We start from the raw sequence: 22,031 nt of genomic DNA on the forward strand, positions 1-22,031 counted from the left end.
GTCATCACGCTGAAAAATGAGTCAGTTTGAGGTTTGTTGGTTGTGGGACTCTGGAATCAGCTGACAGTTACCAACAAGCTAAGCCAGGCTTCCAGTTGTAACTTCTTCTACTCTTATATTAATACTTCTGTCCCGGTACTTTCTGAGTGTTGACTCCTATCATTCAGAATACTGCAGCTGCTTCCTGCTCCTTAATTATACAGTGGAACCCCGACTTACGAAATTAATTTGTTCCCGAGGGTCTTTCGTAAGTTGAAAATTTTTGTAAGTTGAAGCACCCATCGCGCCTTTTGAGTGAACAATAGGCTATAGGCTAATTGCTAACTGCAACAACAATACGTCGTTCAAGTGGAACAGCGAAGCGCAAGTACAAAAGCCAAGACGGTTGTCACATAATTCGGAAGGAATTGTGGGCATTGTAGGCATTCTGGGATCAGCCAATCAGAGCCAGCGGATTTCGTTACTCGGGCATTTTGCTGTAACACGGGCAGAAATATTGCCGTTAAGTGCCTTCGTAACTTGAATTTTCCGTTAAATGTGGTATTCGTAAGTCGGGGTTCCACTGTATATAAATAGTGACTATGAGACGATGTTGCGGCAGCAAGCTAAGCAACCATTATGGTTGGTATAGTGGGGGTTGATCTATGAGCCTCAAGCTCTGGGTGGTGACCGAAAGAATGAGATCTCAAATTCAAGTGAAGGGAAATGAGCTATGCCCAAAGGGTGGCTGGGCTATCTGTTGGAGATGAGGTGAGGAGCTCAGTCATTCGGGACGGACTCAGAGTACAGCTGCTACTCCTCCACATCGAAAGGACGCCTCCTTAGGTGAGGTATTTCAGGAATGTCCCATGGGGACAAGGTCCTGGGGGAGGCCCAGGACATGCTAGAGGAGTTATGCCTCTCTGCTGGCTTGGGAATGCTTTGGTGTGCCCTCAGATGAGCTGGAGGAGGTGGCCAGGGTGGGTGTCACTACTTAGACTTGGCAACCTGAAATCAGAATGGATGGCTGGAAGAATGGGTGGAGGGTTGGATGGATGGTTTATTTATGTGTAGTGAGCCATTCAAATTATCACAGACAATGTAGCAGTTTGATTCACTGTACCAGATGTTTTTCTTTTGTTTTTTTACTTTTACCTCTTACTCCACACATTATGCATAATTTTTACATTTAGTGTTGCAAGAAAATTGCATTTCTAATATAATTAGATTAAATTTTTGCAGAGCTAAGAGTTGATCTTTTTACATTAAGAAAACATACATTCACATCCCCACAGCATCTGCTCAGAAAGTGCATTTCATTATATCTTACAACAGAAAAATGAATGAAGTGAACTGTATTCTTTCTTCTCTTCTGGCCAGATTTGTCTTCAGGTTAGGATGACTTAGAAGTGTGTCCCTGACTCATATCTTCTTTTGTTAAATCTATTCTTGAAATTCTATTGCTGTTGCTTCTATCTAGTGTGCGTAAGGCATTGGTACAAGACTATCAAGAGTGCACTCAAGAGAAACAATAATCCTTTTTTTCCCTTTTTTTGCCTACAACCTAAACTAACATATGCCGACCTTCAAGGAACAAAGACCTCCATTCAAATGATGTTAACACAGCATAACAAAACAAGGACTTTATCCATGACTGCCGTCATTACCTTAACTCTAATTATGAAATTAGAAAGAGACAGATATTGATTTTGTTGATAGATTCTACCTCCATCAGGAGACCCTCGGGAACAAATTAATTTTGTAAGTCGGGGTTCCACTGTACCTGAAATATTAGAATATAATATAGGAAGACATTTTTTACATGTTAATGTACATAATGTATTATTATAGTGTTTATGTTAAACTGGTCTGTCATAAAGTACAACTAAGTGTTCTTTTTTTAATGTAAGAAGGACTTCTGTGCACCTACTTAGCAAGAAGTGTCTCACGTGTAGAGGGTTATTAGAGTGAAAGCAGTGATTCCTTAGATTTCAGCTTCATGTATTTATAATAATGTGTCAAAAAAAACACCCACAACTTCAGTTTTTTAGCATCTGCCTTTTCTCAGAAGCTGTGCAGTGACATGAACCAACCACATGGCAGGTTTCCATTCATAGGTATTTTTATGTGTTGCTATTGCCTTCAGAGAAACAGCACGATAGGTGTTCTCATTTTGATTCAATGAGCATTGATTAACACCTACAGTATTAGCTATCCACTCTTGGCTGAGATAGCAGGATGAATGGAAAGGACATTGCTATATGTGTTAACGTGTAATAGACACACCAGTCCAAAACACATGCAGAAGTTGCAGTAATCTGCAGTAACAGCAGAGGGAGATGTTGGTTTTATTTCAAGCCAACATAAAAAAAAAATCACGGGAAAGACATTATTAACACATTTCTATGTAAATCCATAAGAGTGTTTCTGACAATTAAGAACCCTGAAATGTACTTTATAGCCCCCCGCCCCGCCGCCACTGATTTCTTGGATTTAAATATATTATCTCCCCCTGCTGGTAACGCAACTTCAGCATGCGTGTCCATTTGAAGGGGCAAAGCATGACATGGACACAGTGGACAATTACACATTTTGCCGTGAGACTGGGTTGTGCTGTGGCTACCTTTACCACATTTCAACTGAGGAAAGCAGATGTCACAGCATTTAGTCATAGATTTTTTCTTTCTTTAATCTTCCAAGAAAAAACATGAACTCATGGGGTCTTTTTTTTTTCATCCAGGTCACATTGGAACAAAGTTGTGGCTCCAGATGCAATATTAGGTGACAAATTACCTTAAAATTTGTTAAGCAAACATTGTTCAATTTGCCTAATCTTAAAGTAATCAACTTTGGGATTTTTTTTTATGTTTTGCATAAAAACAATGTTATGTCTGAAACATACACTACTATAGACAGTATAGGCAGTAAAAAATATCTTAAGAGCAAAGTTCATGTATTACAAATTGGTTTACATTAACACGAAGACTAATAAATAAAATAATCTAAAATCAGACAGTACACTAAATCAAGCATTGAAATTTTAATCAACAAATAAATTTAAAAAGACTTGAAAAATTGACCCATTCATTACAAATCAATTCAATAAATGATTTATAGTCAGGGCACAAAAAATGCTCGTGGTCTGTTTTGATATCTGCTGGTAGGCTAGCTGCATCTTCAATATTATCATAAGAGAGGATCTTGATATTTCAGGACCTTCTGCTTGAGTTAAAGGTTTAAGCAATTTGAATAATTGCAAACCAACAAAAACAAAGCTTATTCTAAAATGTTTCTAAAACACCCAGATGTGGTCTCTCTTTATTTCAGCTCAAAAGTCTAGCAGCAGAGTTCTGAGTTCATGTGTAACTTGTTAATTGAGGTGTTAGGAAGGGTTACCAAAAGGCTGAACTGTTCTTTTTTGACATATGGCCCAAGAGTAAAAATTAGCTTTTTCAAATCTTAATAACTGAAACTTCCAAATGAACAAGATGGGTGACAGACAGAGAGAGTGAGAGCCAGAGCGAAACAGCTGGTTCAGTCTAGGTGTCTTTATATACACTGGGACTGGCCTTCTCAGGTGTGCTGCATCTATAATTGGGTCAGCTCCACCTACCTGCAAGAAACAGGTAACAGAAAAAGCAAAACACAAGGCCAGCCCACTGGCCGTCACAGTACCTAGGAAAATGCATTTCTTAATGACAAGTGTACACTGTATTTGATAACTCAGTTGATCCAGTTAATGAATGGGAGATGTACTGCACACTGTGGTGGTCAGTGTACCGTTCTTGAATAATAATTCCCAAGAAGGAGCATATATAACATCTAATGTCTTTTAAATAAGACCGATATAGAATTGATCAGACTAACACAGATTTTGATGCTGCTGACCAAAACTAGCCTGGAACCCTTCCCCCCCAAAAAACCTTTATTTGTTCATTTGTTCTTCTTCTTTTTTTTTTCTTTCTTTTTTTTCAATTAACAAAAGCAAAATGACACAGGTTTTGGTACCATTTGTGCTTCTGTCATTGAGAAATGGCACTGAAGAGATAAAGATTCACAATGAAAAGAGGAGAGAGAAAATATTTAAAACATCTGTCGCTCCGTGCTCCCGCCCAGCACATCTGCTGTGCATTCTAGTGGGGCACCAGTCACCAATGCAGACTTACTGCACAAACAGGGTCTACATGGAAAAATGATCAGAAGGAAACAAGTCACTTCATCACATACTCCAAAGCTGAAATATGCAGAGCAACAATCGGATATGGCATTGTCATTTCAGATAAAAGAGTTGTTTACAGTCAAAGATAAAGATGGGAAATGCTGTGGATTGGAAAATTGTACAAATTCTTGTTCCAAATTGCACACATTTGATGTAGAACTGCACGTTGAACATCAGTGAAAATCTGTTCGTAGATCTTCAGCATGGTGTGCAGCTTGAAAATAATTGTAAGTAATATGCAGGGAGGTATGGGCCAAATCATCAATATCAAGAGTTGAAACACTTTAACTGCAGATAAATGATTTCCACAACAGGAACGATTATGAAGTAGTACAAAGATTTTTTTTCTTTCTTTCTTTCTTTTTTTTCCATTTTGTCTGTTTATTGTGTCTTTTCAGAAATCATTCAACTACAAAATGTGCCCAGGGTTGCACAAGAAATTGGAAGTGACAGTTTGGTAGGCACTAAAACCTGGCTTAGTATGTTTATGTAACTCATCTCCTTTGATTTATTCATTTGATTGATTCATTCAGGTAATTATTTAAGAAGTCTCTGTACAGATATAGTTTCTTGAATGTGGGCCTCATGGTTCTGGATCAAAGACATCATCATTGTAACTTTGGGATTTCCAAGAACTTTTTGTAGGATTCAGCTGCACATTGTAAGAAAACAACTGTGATCTTTCCAATTAACAGCAGGGTAGAAAAGTCATATGGTCACATAAATCAGAAAGTTTACGTTTTTGCAAAAACCAGGTCAATCAAAAGCATGACGAGGAATACCAGATCCATGAGAAGATCGACACATTAAGCTTTGTTTACTAAAAAAGGCAAAAAAACAAACAAAAACAACAACAACAAAAAAGCAAATAGATTTACTAAAAATGTTTACTAAAGAAAGCTCGACTCAAATTAGCAAAAGTGTGTAGAAGGTGTAGTTTCCACAGAGGACAAATAGTAGCCCAGTTTCCAGGATAATAAACAAGGACAAAGGCAGCGTTTCACAATGGGTGGCAGGATAAAGCCTCTAATACAGCAGTGTATTAAACTCACAGTGAAACATAGAGGAGAAATATTCAAGCCTTGGGGTATTTGGCCATTGGAACGGGACACATCAATTCCTCCCTGACCATGAAGAGGCACTCCATTTTTATTTATTTTTTTTGACATGCTATGTGACATTGCTCACCCTCAGTTTTATTTTGTGGAGTAGAATTCATCTTACAGATGGATTCATAACTCAAAGAACACCAAAGTGTTTGTCTGAGTAATAAATGAAGTGTTCATCTACAGTTGAAGTTTACAAACCTGATGACAAAACTAATACGATCTAAGAATACAAATATAAATTGAGCGATCACAACTAAAATAACCAAAACAAGGAAAAGAATCTTAACCTCTATTTAAAAAAGCACATAATCAAAAGTCCAAACACAAAAACGCTGGGTGACAGACGCAGGACCATGACACACACTCATGACGAGAGTACGTAAACTTCTGACCACATCTTTATGTTTAGGTTGGTTTGTTATTTAAATTATAAAAAGCCTAAAGTAAAATGCTAACTAGAGTTTGTGTGTGCATTTGTTAAAATTGTTCAAGTGATTTAGGCTGTTTATTCCCCCCCTGCTTTGTACAGTTACAGCACTTAATTGTATGTTTGTGCTCCAAGTAAGGTGAGTACAGTACAAACATATTTTGAATTACCATGACATTCACAACCATGATGAGTGTATGTAAACATCTGACCACATTTAGGCTGATTGGGTATTTCGGTCATAGAAACCTAAAATAAGATGTATAACAGATTTTTTTTAAATTGTGTTAAATTGTTTCAGTGATTTGAACTGTTTAATTTGCATTTTTTTCTTTTTATAGTTTTTCTTTAATTGTATGTTAGTATTGTTTGTGTCCCAAAACATTTCTATCTGCAGTATCTTTCATTCAATAAAGAGCTAATTAAAATGCAATTGTGTTGCAGGTGGTAGAGGAGGAACGTCAGTGGCACCTCCAGTTTGCATGTTGAAGTATACGTAGCCAAGATTCTGAACCCCAAATTGCCTCATTCATTAGATGGCGTATGAACATACGTATGATAGGTTAAAAAAAAGAAGTATACAAAGGTATACAATGTACCAATGCAATGCTGTACAAATATATGTGTGAACAGATGAATGCTATCTGTCATCTAAAAAGCACTTTGCACAGTACGAAAAGAAATGCACTATATAAAAACCAGTCCTTTTTAATATCTTCACATCACAAGAAACTCTTTGAAACATTGTTAGATCATGCTGGTATAAGATGGTTTATCTGATTTCCCACAAAACTTGGGATTCCTTGCAGCTTAAATGCAGCTGTCATTAAAGGAAAAAGCAGGGCAAACAGACTAAGATATTCATAAAATCATGTTCCTTTTTCAGAGATTCAACTTCTCAGTATCAAACCTCCCACACAAAATAAATGGGAACCTAATTTTGGCTCCCACAATTTATATATAAAAAAGCTCTTATTTGTAAGCAATCTGGTGTTTAATAATCCAGTTGTAAAGTGTTGAGATGGCAGAGAAGTAGCTTGAGGAGAAATGTCCCCTATGTTAGTCTTAATGACTGTCTTTAGAGTACAACTGTTCTTGGAACCCACACAGCAGTTGTGTTGTGACGTGGGTCCATACCAAATGAAGGAGAAGTGCTTGTAGAGAGACAGAGACCCTCCGGGCATTACACTGTGACTTTAGTTCTCATGAGTTTTAGCAGAGGTTTTTTTTTCCCATCTGTTAGGCTTCTCCTGAGGGCAAGATGTCGAATTAGAGAGACGGAAGGGAGGCAGCATGGGTAACAGGCAGTGGAACTGGAGACTGCTTTCTGCTTCATTTGTGCATTTGTAATTGGAAGTATGGGAGAAATGAGCTGGGTCATGATAGGTGGGTTTTGGAAGGGGTGGAGGGGTTAGCATTTGCATTAACCCCTCTACCATTAGCATTGGGGATTTTCGCAAAGGCCAATGTCAGCAAAGTTTTCTTTTTACTTTTTTTTCCTTCACATTCTCAGTGTAGAGTGGCTCTCCAAACATGCCATGCCTCCTTTATTACATGCGCACCTGGAATATGACAAGTTCAGCTATTTTGTGCAGGCTTTTCTGACATGGCCTAGGACAACATTAGTTATCCACGGGGAAGGTTGTTTTTCAATTTAGCACCTCTATAATAAGCAAAAGCAGTTCATTATGGGTCAATAGCTTTTATTATTACTACTGCACAACAGGGTGCTAGAAGCACTCTGACTTGTAAAGGACCAGTCAAAAGAAACCTTAGGCCACTCTCAAAATACACAATTCAGAAATCAGAAGGACTATTCATGGCAGAGTTCATGGCAGAGCTCTTTATAACAAAGTTGTTTTTTTTTTAAATGAAAATGTGTAATTTTTTTCCCTGTCTTGCACTCAGAAGTTAAAGCAGGGTACACAACACTCTGGTCAACAAGCTTTGCATGGATTTTTAGTGTCTTTGAACTTTTCTAATATCAAAGCAAAGACTCCCATCTTGTTTATTGCTTTTATCTAACCTGGCAGGTAAATCTACACAATTACTATTTTTAAATGAACCAAACACAAATCTAAATCTAAATCAGTTTCCAGTCTGTTCCAGTGTTTTCCCCACATCCAAAAATGCTGTTAATAAGAACAGCTGTAATCACTGAATTATATTGGTGCTGGACCTAGAGAGGTAGTCACACATTACAGGAAAGTCTCTCAAACTTTCCTAAAGAGTGATGCAATCTTTTCTTCAAGGGTAAAATTATGCTCCAATGTAATTCATCCTAAAATGAGCGATTTATTTATGACACATGTCAGCTTCAGCTTTTCAAGCCGGTTACAAAAAAAGAGAGATCAAAACATGAAATGCTTCCTGCTGTGTCGCTTAGCTTGAAATACACTGCTATTTTGGCAGAAAGCAGTCATCCTCAGCCAAGAAATCCACTGTGTTAAGCCGTGCCCACCATCTCCTTCAGACTCCCGGGAGTTTCTCTGTCCCTTGTTAGTTTTAAGGAAAAAAGGAAAAACAAAAACACAGTAAGTGCATGGGCTTGTGCTTTGTTTTGACGAAGTATTTGCCTGTGTGTCATCACAAATGTTGTTGTGTGCCTCTATCATTCTGCCTATATTCATAATTTGTGGGCTTTGTACAGATATGATTCCTGAATGCCAAAAGGCTCTTGCCTTTGTTTTGTTTCTAACGTTGGCATGACCCTCTGAAGTGCAGGTTAGTAAGCCTAATGTTTATACAGCAACAAAATCCAAAAGAACAAAGCACTCCTGGAGGCTGTCTGTTTCCTGGCCAATCAGAGATGACAGCCAGAAACCAGTTCAAAATGCGTTTTGTGGCCCACAAAAGTCAGCATTTATTTTCCAGGGAGAATTCTGATTTTCATTGTATGCGTGTAGGTGTATGTACTGTATAGACATGTAAAACTCTGAATGTAAAAAGCTAGGATATTCATGCAAACAAAAACAAATACACTAAAAAGACACTAAAAGGATTATTTGAACTAGTGATCCTTTTTTATGCCACTATTGCATGTTACTATTATGTGACACTATGTACACTTTTTCTGTTTTTCCCTACCTTCTGTTTACCTCTCTGTGCACCTCATTTCTGTATTTTACTCCCTCACATCCTAATGCGATCGCAGTAGATAATAATAATGGATTGCATTTATATAGCGCTTTTCCAGGCACCCAAAGTGCTTTACAATTCCACTATTCATTCACTCTCACATTCACACACTGGTGGAGGCAAACCACAGTTGTAGCCACAGCTGCCCTGGGGCAGACTGACAGAAGCGAGGCTGCCATATCGCGCCATCGGCCCCTCTGGCCAACACCAGTAGGGTAAAGTGTCTTGCCCAAGGACACAACGACCAGGACAGAGAGAGAGAGCTGGGGGATCGAACCGTTACAGATGAGCTACCCAACCCCCTGAACCACGGTCTCCCATGATACTGGCTGTTCATAAGGGATATTCAGGTAATCAGGATTCTCTCTCTCATTAGTATTGTAAGGTCTTTTTCTTATACACATTTCTTGCTGAATATTTATCACACTTATATGTTTCAGATCATAAAAAAATAATATTACACAACGATATCTCAAGTAACTACAAAATGCAGTTTTTAAATGATAATTTATTAAGGGAAAACAGCTGTCCAAACCTCACTGGTCCTTTTTTGAAAAAAAAGTAATTGCCTCCCCTGTTAAATCACAAATTAAATGTGATTTCAATTTTTTTTAAAAGCTGAGTACAATTTCACGAGTCACATCCAGGCCTGATTGCTACCAGACCTGGTGAAAGAAGAAATCATTTAAATAGGACTTGTCTGACAATACGAAGCAGACTAAAGGATCTTAAAATTCAATACACGATGCCATGATCAAAAGAAACTAAAGATCAGATGTGAAATGAAGTCGTATGCCAGTCTGGAAAGGGGTTTTAGTTCAGTGTTTATGATTCAAAAATAATAAAGCAAAAATGACACTGAGAGAGTTCTAATGCAACAACTGCTGACCAAAAAGAACATAAATGCTTGTCTCACATTTGACCAAAAACCTCTTAATGATCCCTGAGATTTTTGGGAAAATATTCTGTGGACTGATGATACAAATATGGTGGTCTAGGGCTACTTTGGTACTTCAAGATCTGAAGAAAAAACTGGAAATCTGCTCTCTGAAAAGAAAAACACAAAAAACAAAGGAGAATGTCTGGCTATCATTTCATGTCCTAAAGCTTGGGCTCACTATGTAGCAGGACAATGATCCAACACATATCTGCAAGTCCACCTCAGCATGGCTCAAATTTTTTAAAAAAAGAAAAAAGAAAAGGAAAGGGCTTGAAGCAATCTACCCAAAGTCTGGATTTAATCCATTAAATCCAGGTGAGATGTTTCACCATATCCTTAAACAGGTCATTCATGATTAGCAACCCTCCAATATCGCTGACGTAAAACAATTCTGCAAAGACGAGTGGACAAAAATTCCTCCACAGTGATGTAAAAGACTCATTGCCAGTTATCACAACTGCAGTTCCTGCTGCCAAGGTATGTTTGAATGTTTTTTTTTTCATTAATAAATGAAACCATCATTTAAAAACTGCATTTTTTACTTGGGTTATCTTTGTCCTTTGTCTTTTATATTAAAGTTGATTGATAATCTAAAATATGTAAGTGTGAAAAAGATGCAAAAAACAAAATTATGAAAGAGGCATTTTTGATAGCGCCGTATGTAACTGAATTTCTTGTATCAAGTTATGGAACAGGCCATTTCCCACTGAAAAAACGAATACATAATCAAAAACAGGGTTTTCTCATTACCTAAATAGATGTATAAATCTCAAGGAATCCAAATTAGGAGGCTTATACTACTTCAGGTTGTTGTTGTTGAGCTGTGGCTCATTGTGTTTCGCAAATTATTATCAAGACTGATAAACAATCATATAATGAGTGTGTTTTGCTGTAAAGGTTTTCTCCTTTTGTACTGACATTACCTAAATGTACAATACTCGACACCAGCTTTTAATGACACACTAACTTGTATAACTTTAATATACTATTCACTGCTTGATTATGGTTATGGCTTTGATTTAAAAAGGTAGTGCAACAGGGAGCACGAGAGAAGAGGAAGTATGAATGATAAATCTTTGTATGGGGTTTAGGTGCATACATTAAACAAAAGTAGTTGTATATTCTGTCAACATGTGATTGTGTTGTTGATGATGATGCTTGGGGGAAATAAACAAGGGAGCAAACTTATTCCAAATGAAGGTTTAAAAGCACTGATTTATCAAAAGCACGACAGGACAATGCACTCAAGCTTCATTACTTTTTGAGAAGCTGTAACATCCTGCTCTCTCACACAGAGCCAAAGTGCAGGAGAGATAGTGATGCATTTTCTAAAGTTATGCTTCAACTTTAAGCATTTTTTAAAACAAAAAACCAACAAACAAACAAAAAAGACAAACTGTGGTGTGTTGACTCAATCAGTAGTTTTACAAGATATACATCCCATGTTTCATTAGCTGCTTTTTGAACTAGTAATAATAATCAGTGGACTTAAGAAAATTCTAGAGCTGCCTTTAGACTGTAAAGCTCTGCTATTGCAGAGCAGAAAGCTAAAATGTGGAAATCACAACACTGATTCAATGATAGCTTCCTATATTTTTAACTGCTACCTTAAATGAGGAGGTGGGAAGTAACAAAATACAAATACTTCATTACTGTACTCAAGTAGAATTTTTAGATAACTGTATTTAATTTTCTGACAACTTTTTGCTTTTACTCCTGTACTTTCTGCTTCTTACATTTTTAAAAGCAGACTTGTTACTCTTTGTTCATTTATAGCGTTTATACTCGCCAGCTGGAAGGAGTGCTGGTGTCTGTACGTTGTGTTTGCAGTAATTTAGAATCTAGCTAGCGCTACAGAAAAGGAGCAAGCAAGTAGACAGTGACATTTTGTGTAGTGGCAGGTAACTTGAAATTCAAATTCAATAGCTAAAAGTCCAGCTGCTGTATTTCACAGGTAGAGACAAGAGTGAGAGCTTCACTCAGAGATGGAGAAAGATGTGGGAGACCAGACAGGACAGGAGAGGAAGAAGAAAGGCTAGATTTAAATGTAATGGCTGCTCAGTGACACTTGATAAAATGCAGATTTAAAGCTTACATGTGATGTCATTATTTTAAAATTTAATTACACAAAGATAACCTACTGATTCTTATATTAAAGACCTGCAAGTCCACCTCAGTATGGCTGAGCTTGTGAATTGGGATTCTTTTCTCTATGCTGAGCCACTACATAGATGTCAGGGTTCTCCGCCTAAATGTTGTCTGAGTAAAGAAAGTCTGTTTATTTGCCACCTCTGCTAAAATGGAAATAGTTTAAAGAGAGTTTGCAACTGGTCAGTGTTGTATATTTGTGGGCAAACTTACTTTGGCGCTACATGCAAATCCGAATGTAGGCACAACCGAACCCTAAGACATATCAGTTACTCCTTTCAATTATCACACTGTCACCAGTCCTGCACTCCCAGTGGTAGTGACCTCAGTAACATAGCTTCAGTGTTTTTCTGTTTTTGTTTTGTTTGTTTTTTAACTGGGAACTAAGCCAATTTGTATCACCAGTGGCTACTTTGCATGCCATCATTGTGAGTTGCCAAAATTGACATACCATGGTATCTGATCAGCTCATCGCTCCTAGTCTTTTCCAGCCCTCCAAAGCTGAAATAATAACTTAAGGATTTTCAATACTTTGAGTAAACAGATAACTGCGGCTCTAATGAGTTGCAACAACTGATAAAATATTTGCCATCTCCACTACGTCATGTGGTGAGGTAAGGATGTGTTTGTGAATGAATAACTTTAAATTAAAAAGGGGGAAAATGAGAAAAGTCAGTCAGTCTGTAATTACTTGTTTTGTTAGAGTTAGAAATAACAAGAGGAGGTAGTTAACCTAGGTTTGTAACCTACTGTTTTCAAGGCTGATTGAGAAAGGCTGATTGTCTGTGATTATCACTGTGGCCATGGGATGATGCTGTCACAGCAAGGGTGACTGGAGCCATGGCTTTGCTTAGCTTCTGGCTGTGACACATTAGCTCATAACAGGTGTAATGCTAGCTAGATGCAGCAGTTGTGTGTGTGCATAGTGGCCTGGCGTGGTTGTTCTGACTGAGTGAATGTTGAACAGAAGGAACAGTAATCCCGTACTCCTGTGGTGAGTCTGTAACACATCTGTCATATCTGATAAAACCACTCCGGGCTCAAATCCTGTGTTCGGATGCAGTCGAATCAACCACAAATGCAGCCAAAGTCCTGGCAGTAACCATACCCAGCGTCAGAGCCTCAGCCGGCACAGTTCAAAGCAGCTGCAGCTGTCCTCCCAGCTTGTCGCTGTATTTTCACAGCCTGGCCTTTTGAATGGAAAAATAAGCAATTAATTTCAAATGTCACCAAGGGTCACACCAGCATGGTGAATGCAAAAAAACTTAAGAAGGAAATAGGGAAGAAATGGTTAGCAATCTTCAAGGTTACAAAAGTAGTTAGTATTGCAATTTAAATGTTTATCATTAAAACCTTGCTGACTATGGTGTGGATTGTAACAGGCAACACATGAAAAACTCCTACATGTATGAAAGTCTCTTTTGATAGTTTGAAGCTGGAAATGCTGTGTAGTTAATCAGTCATGCCTTTCAGTATAAGATGTTCAACATGGAATGGGAGGAGCATTGTTTTTGACGTTAAGCCAGCAGCAGAAGTAGTCACAGAGTCGAATTGTGTGTTACGCGTGTTACCCACCTATGGGGGGATTTCACAATCTCAGAGGAAACATTGAACACTGACCTGCACCTAACAAGACACACAAATCTTAATATGCATGCACATGTCGTTGTGCTTGAATGTTGTTTTCTGAAACTGTTCTAAACACGGATGGGTGAAATTCTCTCCAAAGTGAGTGGTAACTGCATTCACTGTTATCTTGTGATTACTAATTTTCTCATTTTCACAAGTTTTGTTTTATTTTGTCCATATGCAGTAAGTCAAACCCCTGTTATGATGATCATGCTTCAACATACTCCTTTATGTCACAAACAAATCCAGTTCCCTAGGTATATTATGGCGTAAATCAGATAGTATCCAAATCAACTGCCAGAAGCTTTCAGCAAGTAGACAGTGCTATATCAAGCATCAAATAGAAGAGCCTATGCTCATCCACACATCTCCCTGTGCCTGTTTTCCTGCCTTGACAGCATCTAACACTGACATCTGAGATTAGAGCTGTTTCTCATACACTGAGCCATCCTTGGAAATGTGCCGTGTTTATGTTTCTCTCCTTTTATCCTTTACTTCTACCCTGCACTGGGAATATTCTGATGCACAAAACCATCATCATCATCATCATCTTCCATCCCTCACAGGATGCTACTTAACATTACATTGCATTAAATATTTTATTGTAAGTTGTACTGTCATTGACACTGAGTTATGGCTTTGTCTCAGAAAGATTTTGAGACAGCGCTTCATGCCTGACTGGTTGTTCGATATTCTGCAATTTGATTCAGTGTTCTCGGATCGATTACATTTTGTTGTGTTATTACTGTGAGCGCAAGATCCTGTGTGGAAAGAAGGTAAGGTGGCAGACTAAAACCAAAAATCAATTAGCTATTTTCAGTAAGTCCAATTTTCATGTCCATGTCAAGGTAAAACCAGCATTATATTAGTTTTTATCAGATAGTCCTCCAGTGTTTATTTTTTGCTTTAATTATATTGTGCAGTTATTTGTTACCCTGAAATGCTTTATGCTTAACAACAGCTCACTATTTTAACTTATTTTTGAACTCTTGTGATCAGTATGACTAGATTGTGTGAGTTTCCATACTAAAAGAGCTGTAGTGATAAAATAATTGGCATAAGAGACACTGATTTTTGGCATGGTATACTGCAGAAGTTTGTTTGTTTGTTTTGTTTTTTTTCATAATTTACCTTTTAATTAAACTGAATTCCCTGTATTGTAACAAAACTAACATTGTTCATATGTCAGAAATTTAGCAAACATGAATAAATGGCGAAAACAAAATAATTATAAAATATATATTTTTATTTTACTTGTTTTAGGTCTGTGAAGCCAAACTTGATGCTGGGGATTTATTTTTGTCAGTGGAGTCAAATGGTAAGTCACAATTTGTGCATTTTGTCATACTGGAAACAGTGGCGTGTCTAGAAAATTTTTCAGTTTCATGATTGAAGTAGCAACAGGAGAGGGAGGGAGAGAGAATGAGAGAAGAAGAGGCAGCTGTGCAGCGTAACGACAGAATAAATCCAGCTTTGTGTCTTTTTTTCATTATAGTACGGGACAAACTGCATCTCTTCTCAGCTCAATACGAAACGCGTATTGGCAGATAATATTTTAAAAAATTCTACCAACCGTTAACCATAATTCAATAACCCTATAAACCTAACAACCGAATGCACTTTTAACTCTTATTAGAATGAGATTTTAACCACTACGGTGCAAAGTTTTTAGATACTGCGTTGATAAAGTACAAGAGATACAATCAGTCAGTGTTTATTCAGCAGTCAAGGACATCAATATTTGCATAGTATTTTTACTGACATGTAGTGCACATATGTTTTGGGCAAAAACATTTTTGAATATTAAAATACGAACATTTGTAACAAACAATTGACAAATTAGCCAATTCCAATGTAAAACTTTATGTGCCTGTTAAAAAAAAGAAGATAATCTTCTCACAAACTGGTGTTTGATTTTGAAACAGGAAAAAAGTGGGGAAACAAATGAAAAGACTAACATTTGAATGAAACCTGAAAGCAAGTAAATACTTTCTATGCTGCCTTATGGTCAACTTTGGTAATATTGATCAAGAACAACACTGGCTGATGATGAAATACAGTCAGCTGGCATGGTGACACTGCCAGTATTAACCTGCAGGGCTGGACTGGGACAGAAAATCGGGCATTTTGACTACAGACCGGCCCACCAGGTATTAAAGCCATAAAGCCTTTGACTGAAAACAAACCCTGTTGTGACAGTGATGTACAGTCTTGTTGGTATATGTATGATTTCTATACATTTTACGTCAGATAAAAACTTTGTTCGCAAGATTCAGATAATTATTTAATAAAAGCTAAATATTTGAATTGAGAATAAAAAAAAGTATTTCTTTGTGCCCCCCTCTCCCTGTTAATGCCCTACCTGCCCCCCTGGCAAAACTTTGCTAGACCCGCCCCTGCACAGCTATCAGCTGTCAGCTACTTAGAAAAGGATCCTGGTGTTATTTGTCTCTCAGAAACAGTTCATAACTTCCCTTCAACTTATCCATGTCACCTAAAAGGTAAACTTGTTTCTCCATCACAGCTCTGATGATTCAGTAAGGACATCTCCTGGTTTCATCTTCATGTTTCCCTCTCACCACATATCCAAACCGACATCATGACCAGCAGCTTTACAGCTGTGGCTCCAGCAAACATCAGCTGATACTAGAAATTAATATTAAATAAATTCTAACAACAGCTGATCAAGCTTAAACGTGCAGCTGTTGTTTAGCGCGACATCTGCTGGTTTCCTCTTTCTGGCGCAAAGTGGGCGATAAACAAACAAGAGAGAAAAGCCGATCAGCTGATCATTGATCAGTTTCATGATTGAAGTAGCAACAGGAGAGAATGAGAGAAGAAGAGGCAGCTGTGCAGCGTAACGATAGAATAACTCCAGCTTTGTGTCTTTTTTCCATTCTAGCTAAAGTTCGGGACAAACTGCGTCTCTTCTCAGCTCAATACGAAACGTGTAATATTTTCTCTGAATGAGGGACCATTCCATTTTTTTAAGGAGCCGTTGGCAACTCTACTAACTAACCTTATGAATAAAATAAAGTTCACTATCAGTAACATCATAGCACCCACCCAGCTGTATAGAAACTCCGTCAAGCTGGCTAGAACGCAGTACGAGTTATTGCAACTGACGGTAAAAAGTCAGCACAACGAAAATAAACTCCACCTAAACTTGGTTTATATCTGACCCAGATAGACTGCAGGTCATAACTTCTTACCTGAAGTTCAGTTCACCTGACACTCGGACTGGCGGCTGCCTCTCTCCTCCTGCCTCCCCTTCCCTCATCCACCTGCTGGCCTCTGTGGAAGCTCCGTCATAGCCACCACCAAACAACTGAGTTATTTTTACACCTCGACCTGCATCTGGCCAATCCACCACCTCTCATTGTTCATGCCATTACAAAAAAAATAAAAAATAAGTCACCGGGCATATGCCCAGTATGCCCGATGGCCAGTCCAGCTATGTTAACCTGCAACCAAATCTGCAGCTCCATACAGCAATGTTACGACTTAGATTATATCTTATAACTCATAACTCTTATGTTAGCTCCCCTCAGTAGCATACTGTCTGATATATTCCACGGCTGCAATAATTCTTTAAGTGTTATTTTTTCCTTGGTATTCTAATTTCACCGAAGTTTACTAAACTCAACAAACTTAATATTACTTACCGGGACATTTATTCTGTCCTCATTTTCTTTCACCGAAAAATTGTTTCCTGCAGTGCCATCTTTCGTGCTTGGCTCTCCTACCTTTGCTAACGTGATGCACATAGCGCAGAAGCCGATGCTACATTCACTTACACTCGGATATCTGAGCTTCACCGTTAAAACATAATTGTACATTTGATATTTGATTGAATTTTATTGTTTTGCCTTTGGGGTGGCACCTGGGGTGGCCAGTCTGGTTGGGGGGGTGGCCTGTGCCCCCCCAGGCCACCCCGCTGGACATGCCACTGACTGGAAACACCACAGATTATATTGTAACTTAATAGCTCTGTAGAACAAATGATATAAAGATTGTAGTGTCAGGGTACTTCTTAAGAAGTAATTGTAACCCGGGTTAAAAAGATGCATAAATAGTAAAAGATAAGTGAAATCTGAGAATATAAATATCAAAGAGTTCATTTATTTAAATTTTCTTGTATATTTAAAAAGGTAAAAGTTCATGTAAAATGATTAAAAACATGTTTGCATTGTTTAAAACAAGTTCTTTCTTTTCTTGTGAATTGTTTGTGAGAACTGTAATTTCCTACGGGGATAAGGTCTGTGAAGGTAACACAGGGTGGAGAAGGAAAAGGGAAAAAGAGACGAGAGCGCGAGAAGAGAGGGCGGTGGTGCGTGAGTTACACGGAGCATCCGGAGAAGTTAGCTTGTTTTTATGTACTAAGAGTAAGTGTGTTTTGACTTTTGGGAGAGATAAGTCACAGTGTCGGTAAGCTAGTGACATAACACGTAAAGTTTCAGCGTGAGTCTGCTGGACTGTGTGCTTTGTTTCTTGTGGCTGTGCACGCATTAAGTTAAAGTGAGGCTAACCCAGCCGTTCGCTAATAAGGACTACTGTAGGCTGCCGTTTCGCTATAGTTGTGGAACGTAACAAGCTGCAGAGGATCGTTACCGAACTGGATAACGACGGACACACCCCAGATAGTCACTCTGAGTGCCCGCGTCACTCAGAGTACCTCTGGCAACGTGGGAAGCTAAAACAGGTAGCTTGTGGAGCACGTGGAGATCACGGACCTTCCTCATCTTTGTGCTACTGCATTCAGAGCGGAGTGTTTCTGAAGGAGCTGAGGACAACTTGTTGCCTGGATTAAGCTGGTGGGGATTGCACGTTTCACAAGGTACTGAGTTTATTTATTTATTTTTTGCTCGTTGAGTGAAGAACTTCCGGTTGGGAGATCGTTTTGGATTTATACTGGATCAATACAGGCCTGCAACGTAGGGTTTATCTCTGCCGGCTTTAGGTTTAGTTTGGGGACTATAATTGTTTTATCACTGGTGGTTTACACTGTATGTGTGGAGATTCTGTGTACAGTGGGTAAATTGCTGTGTGTGTTTGTTGGTTTGCCTGAATACTGAAATCTGCCATTTTATTATTTTCTTGTTTTCATTGTTTGGTAAATTAAAGGAGGGTTGCAATGCTCTACTTTACATGGTGTATGACATGATTTACTGCACTATAGACACTAGTGTTAATTTTTGCGTGTAGTGCTACTGTTAAGGAATAAGCTTCATTGATCCCAGAAACAAAAGAGAAGTTAACTTAAAAATATCGTACGAGAGTACACTAGAAAAAGAACCCAAAGCCCATTTATTTAATGGTATTGAGTAAATGAGGGCTACATAATATTGCACTATTGATGATCGCATGCAGGTGGCATAAACTAATTTTAATCGCACGTTTACTAAGGTTTTACATCACATAAGTAATTTTCACAATCATTCTACTTTAAAAGATTTCAAGACAGAGCTTATTGTTCTCTGAACTTCCTTGTTTGCTGAACGGCAGGTAAAGTGCATCTTTTTGTTTGTTTGCTTTTGTGTGTTTGTGTTTTCTCTAATGGACCTCAGATGACGGTTTGCTTAAATTTGGGTCTCAAAGAATCTTTTCTGTCTGTACTCCCCACCCCTCTTCTTCTATTGCTCAGGTTGAAGCAGAATTTGCCCGTCTTACATCTGTTGACCTGAAAGGGTTCCTTTTTGCTGTGCTTGACCATTATGGAGAGGTTCGTGGAGCTGTACAAAATCAAGAGTGGCATAGGAGGGCTATAGGCTCATAAAATGCTTCGGTGATGATGTAAGTGTTCAACTGCGAAATCTAATCCTTTGTTTAAGTTTTAGGTTATCCAGTTCAACTGATGAACTCATTGAAAGAAAGCTGATAAGTAAAGTCTGTCATCATATTTCACAACTGGACATTTAGTGTGGTAACTTTTACAGAATCTGTGTGTATTGGTGGTAGGTTGGATATCATATTCTACTTGAATGTCCTGATAAGCCTGATTCAAAATCTCCAATGATAATCATATATTGATGGAATTATGTATCAAAAAGCTGTGAATTTGGAGCTGTCTACATGCTTCATAAACACTGTTTAAAAAGTGTTTTTGTTTTCTTTTTGACTTTGACCAGAGCCCTACACAAAGGAAGAGGACAGAGGACCTCATTTTCTAAAGGAAGATCCCTCACACACTTTCAAGACTGTGAAGGTTAGCATTGTTTCTTTTAGTAAATTTAATAATGACAGCACCACAGTGGATTTTAAATTAAACACGTGGCATCTATAAAACAATAGATGCCACATGATAACATGTGTACTTCTTCCTCACCAAATGTATTATTACAAGATCTTTGACACTGGAGATGGTCTGGGTTTCAGAGAAACTAACTGGCAAACTAGCATTGATATTATTACTGTCTTGTGTTTATTCATGTCTTCACCAGGGTCTTTGACATTTCGCTGCTGTACTGTTCACTTCAGCTTTACGTTTGATTTCTCACATTGTAAATGGTAAATGGCCTGTATTTATATAGCGCTTTACTAGTCCCTAAGGACCCCAAAGCGCTTTACATATCCAGTCATCCACCAATTCACACACACATTCACACACTGGTGATGGCAAGCTACATTGTAGCCACAGCCACCCTGGGGCGCACTGACAGAGGCGAGGCTGCCAGACACTGGCGCCACCGCCACCTCTGACCACCACCAGTAGGCAACGGGTGAAGTGTCTTGCCCAAGGACACAATGACTGAAACTGTCGGAGCCGGGGCTCGAACCGACAACCTTCCGATTATAAGACGAACTGTCAACTCTTGAGCCATGATTCAGTCATCCACCCATGTGTGTGAATGACTGAATGTGTAAAGTGCTTTGGATTTTGTTTGAAGACATGCTCAGTTATTTATGAACATGGTCTTTGTTTAAAGCAAGAAATTGATCTGTAACATGGGGGTGCATATCTCATTCTGAAAAAACTAATAATTAACCAAAACAACTAATAAGTGTTACCCAAAGCCAATCACCATCATCCAAGGCATCAGTATGGCTCTTCTTTGGAAAGACATGAATTCTTAAGCACAAGGGATATTGTGTAATTGTAATTGTGTAATTTTATTTTATTTTTTGTCTTTGAACCCTTTTATAGCCGACAGTTATTGAAGACACGTTTTCTAAAAGGATGAAAGTTGGCATTGTGATGGTGAAAGAAGAAGACATCTTCGATGTGTTGGTTGTCCTTGAGGCAGCAGTAATCCTGTCTAATCTGAGGGATGTCTCAAGTGCCATTTCCATGCTGATGGGCCTTCTTTTTGCCCTCAACATAGACTATCCAAAGGAACTTAAGGGCATCTTTGAAGTCATTCAGAATGTCCTAATGAACATTGGTGGAAGGCAGTGCATCTCAGTAGTGCATGGTCTAAGAAACAGACTCTTGGGTAGTGACACCGCCACAGCCTTAAAATTCAGGGAAATGAAGGAGGCATTTGAGGGCCGCATTTCGAGCAGCCTGTCACTACCCGATCCGTACCGGAAACCCGATCGGCACCCCGCATGCGCGAAAGGTGTCTACTTCCGGTCAAAGCATTTTACGATAGCTACAGGTATCTGTTAAGATGTTAAGAATAACAAGTATCTCTTAAAATGTTTCCGATAATGAAACATTTAATATAATGTAGACAAAAACAAAAAAATAAAAAGATAGTGACAGATCGGGACTCCCGATCCTTACTGCGCATGTGCAAAGTCGGACCGTACAAATCGGGCCTACCCGATCCGTACCGCGCATGTGCAAGGGTTTTCTTCTTCTGTTCGTTTAATGGCAGTGTACTCCCCAGTGTACGAGGATACCGCCACCTGCTGACTGAGCGAATGAACCCTATTGTAAACTGAATTAGCGTCATTACAAACGTGTGTTAAATTTGATTTAGTGATAATCGAGTGTGTTTACAGTGGGGCAAAAAAGTATTTAGTCAGCCACCGATTGTGCAAGTTCCCCCACCTAAAATGATGACAGAGGTCAGTAATTTGCACCAGAGGTACACTTCAACTGTGAGAGACAGAATGTGGAAAAAAAAAATCCATGAATTCACATGGTAGGATTTGTAAAGAATTTATTCATAAATCAGGGTGGAAAATAAGTATTTGGTCAATAACAAAAATACAACTCAATACTTTGTAACATAACCTTTGTTGGCAATAACAGAGGTCAAACGTTTACTATAGGTCTTTACCAGGGCCCTATTTCAGGAAGCCGGTTTAGAAAACTCAGAGTGAAAAACGATACTCAGGGTTGAGTAACCCCGAACTGTCCAACTCGGAATATTCGGTTTCAGAAAGGCTGATAACAATTAGTTCAGTCAACGCGGAGTTGCTTTAACACCAAGTTAAGCGCGCGCACGAGGATACATAAAGCCCTGATTAGTGGAGCACAGATTAAGCGAGTCA

General features: G+C 38.5%; 1 long non-coding RNA gene across 1 annotated transcript; it reads left to right on the forward strand.

The window, feature by feature from the left end:
* Positions 1 to 17,832: 17,832 nt before the first annotated feature.
* LOC143419686 (uncharacterized) lies at positions 17,833 to 21,620 on the forward strand. The gene is made up of 4 exons (XR_013099697.1): positions 17,833 to 18,426; positions 19,234 to 19,382; positions 19,718 to 19,794; positions 20,734 to 21,620. It is a non-coding gene; the product is annotated as an uncharacterized LOC143419686 (long non-coding RNA).
* The last annotated feature ends 411 nt before the right edge of the window (positions 21,621 to 22,031 follow it).

The sequence above is a fragment of the Maylandia zebra genome, linkage group LG7 (assembly GCF_041146795.1).
Source record: "Maylandia zebra isolate NMK-2024a linkage group LG7, Mzebra_GT3a, whole genome shotgun sequence".
Taxonomy (NCBI): Eukaryota; Metazoa; Chordata; class Actinopteri; order Cichliformes; family Cichlidae; genus Maylandia; species Maylandia zebra.